This window comes from Camelina sativa, chromosome 18 (assembly GCF_000633955.1).
Source record: "Camelina sativa cultivar DH55 chromosome 18, Cs, whole genome shotgun sequence".
NCBI lineage: Eukaryota > Viridiplantae > Streptophyta > Magnoliopsida > Brassicales > Brassicaceae > Camelina > Camelina sativa.
The window spans coordinates 9,542,875-9,546,099 of NC_025702.1; the positions used below are offsets into that span (position 1 = coordinate 9,542,875).

At 40.1% G+C, this 3,225-nt stretch overlaps 1 pseudogene; it reads left to right on the plus strand.

The window, feature by feature from the left end:
• The window catches only part of LOC104763294, a 27,915-nt pseudogene continuing 26,106 nt past the window's right edge, over positions 1,417 to 3,225 (plus strand).

Below are 3,225 nucleotides of genomic sequence, written 5' to 3' on the forward strand. Positions count from 1 at the left end.
TCCTAAGATCCTCCACCTAATCTATCCCATCCTCAAGAACTACTACACTACTCAGATCCGAAAATCATTATCAAGGATGCAAACCTAGGAAACATTGAACCAAGCATTATTAGGTAGATAAAAATGAGAAGTACAACTTTGGAGAAGAAATCAAGTGCAAAAATTGAATAAACTCAAAGGTGTCGGAATACAAAGTCTGAGAACGTTTTTGGTGGCTAGGATAAACCTTCAGGAAAAGAACGAGATAAAAGATATTCTTGAAAAAGACTTAAAAAAATGTATTTATAGTAAAAACATGTGAACCCCTAAAACTCAAAACGACAAGGTAAGGAGTCGGTTTGGGAATCCCTTGAAGCATGTAAGGCAGAGCGTCTTCCTGACATGTGTGATCAAGTCGGTGTGCGTCCAGTGGCTCGATTGGTATATGAAAGTGGCTCGAGTGGTGTGAGTGAAAAGGGCTCGAGCGTGGTCGGTGAAAGTGGCTCAAGCGTGGTCAGTGAAAGTGGCTCGAGCTGGGTGTATACGCATCCACTAAAACGATTGTAACTATTGAACCACACCTCCGATTGGCTTGAACTAAACGGAATTGGAAAGATGACTCAATTCCCTACAACTTTGGTGAAGAAGTAGAAAGCTAAATCCAACTCGAATGGAACGGATCGAAGGGGGTGGCTCGAGAGACAGTTCCATGAGTGTTGTGAGATTGGGTCGAGAGAGGGTTCCGGGAGTGTTGTGAGATTGGCTAGAGAGAGGGTTTCTGGAGTGTTGTGAGATTGGCTCAAGAGAGGGTTCCGGAGAGTGTTGTGAGATTGGCTCAAGAGAGGGTTCCGGAGAGCGTGGCGAGTGAGAGTAGCTCGGTAGGACCTCTGGAGAACGTGGCGAGTGAGAGTGGCTCGGTCGGACCTCTGGGGTGCGTGGCGAGTGAGAGTGGCGGCTCGATCAGATGCGCTTCCAACATCTCCTAAATACCTGAAATACTCTGAAATGCACAATATATGCAAGAATGATGCAAGAACTACCTAGACATGCAAAGTGTATAGAAAGGACTAGAAAATGATGAAAACCAATGAGTTATCCTAGATAAATGAATGATAAATATATGCTAAGGAGAGACAAAATATAGACATATCAACTCCATAGAGGAGTCTTGCCTAAGTATAGAATGCTTCTTGATACAACAATCAATGGAAATTTCTTGGGCCAAAATGCAGAACAAGGGATGTTGTTGGTTGAGAATCTTTCTCAAAGTGATGAGAACTATGGAGAGGATTATGACAGAACTCCAAGGGACTATACTGATATGAATGAGCAGCACCGCAAGGAGATTAAAGCTTTGAATGACAAGATGGATAAGATGATGATGGCAAATCACAAGCAAGTTCACTTTGTCAATGAATGTGAACTTTAAAAGAAGGTATGGAAGCTTGTGTTGAAGGTCAAGCAGAAGTCAACTATGTAGGTGGCCAATGGTATAATAAGTTCAATCCTAATTACCGCAACCACCCTAACTTCTCTTACCGCAGCACCAATGTGGAGAACCCACAAGATCAGACTTATCCACCACAAAAACCTCCTGGTTTTCCTTCCCAACCCAGCTATCAGCCTCAACCTCAAGGGAACTACCAAGCAAAGCCTCAAAGCTATTCCCAACCTCCGCAACAAATGACTGCACCACATCCGCAAGGTCAAGTAGATGACACAACTGCTCTACTTAGACAAATCCCTGAAGGACAAGAGAGAGGTGCCATTGAACTTGCCACACAAATGAAAGCCATGCACAACAAGGTTGAGAATGTATATGGTGAGTTAAATGCCAAGATTGAGAGGTTGAAAACACAGGTCCAGGGACACACTTCTTCCTCTTCAACAAAACAAATGAGTTATCTACCATGAAAACCAGAACCAAACCCCAAGGAGTTTTGCAATGCCATCTTCAAGGAAGAAGTGAACAGGGTTGCTAGTATGAGTTTCGAAAAATCAAAAATGGATAGCCATGCTGATGAGAATGAAAGGTCTATTGAAGAGATCTCTGCTCTCCTATATGGTTCTTCTGTTGAGAGTTTGGTGGTTTAGACTCTTTATTTGATGACCTCAAAGGAGATTCTAGAGAAGGGGATTTGGGTCAAGCAAATAAATTTGTTGACAAGAAGAAGAGGAAGAAGAAACAAAACCACCCTCCCACCATTGTTTCCTCTCTTATGACTTTTTGTTTGCATCCCTTGGGGTTTGTTGATGGAGCAATATAGTAAAAAGTGAAGCACAAAGGTCCTTCTTCACCCTTTGCAAGTGTCAAAGCCAAGCTATATCCCAAGTATCATTATGACAAAGATAAGCTTCATGAACTTCTCTCAAGTGTCATTACTATCAACCTCCAATCTCCTTCCACCAATTCAACATGATCTCAAGGGAGCACTAAAGCTCCTACTATCACTCCATTCCCTAAGGTTCACAACTAGGGCCAAGGTATGGTCCTAACTTATTACAGTATATATCATTTGAGTCTTGTTTTCTTTATTTTGTTAGTCTTTCTCTTGGACTTTTCTCACACATGGACTGTGTGAATTAATTTTGGGGGAGGGACTAACCATCTAACATTGTGTTTTGTTTTGATTTTCATCTTTTGTGTGATGCATTGTTAATAGCTATGTTTTGAGAAAAATCAAAATTTTTTTGAAAATTTTCAAAAACCAAAAACAAATGCATGTAGTTTTGCATATTCATTCTTGTGTTTAGGATTGACTCTAGAAGCCTTTAGTATGCATTTGCAATTGCATTTAGGATAATAATGAAGCTACCTTGTTAGAAGTAGAGTCTTAGGATTGAACCCACAGCCCTCATTTATAGTTCATGGGTGCTTGTTTAATCTTTGGGAAAAAATGAAGAGTCTAAAGCTTAAAGCATTGTGTCACTTGAAAGCATTTTCTTCTAGTAAATCTTGCATGATCATTGCAGCATCTCTATATTATTTGGACTTTAATTTGATATTTGAATTATCTTGCTTATGGACTATGAATGTTAGTTCATGGAACTTTCATTTGGGTTAACAATCTCTATTTGCCACTCTATTTTATTTAACCCAATTTCTTGCCATACCTTTGAACCCCAACCTTTTCTTTCAATCTTTGTGTTGATTTGTTAAGTGAGGTATCTTTGTTGATAATGCTATAGGTTATGAAATCTTGAGAGTATTGAGAATGACAAAGAACTGGCTCTTGTTTTAGCTAG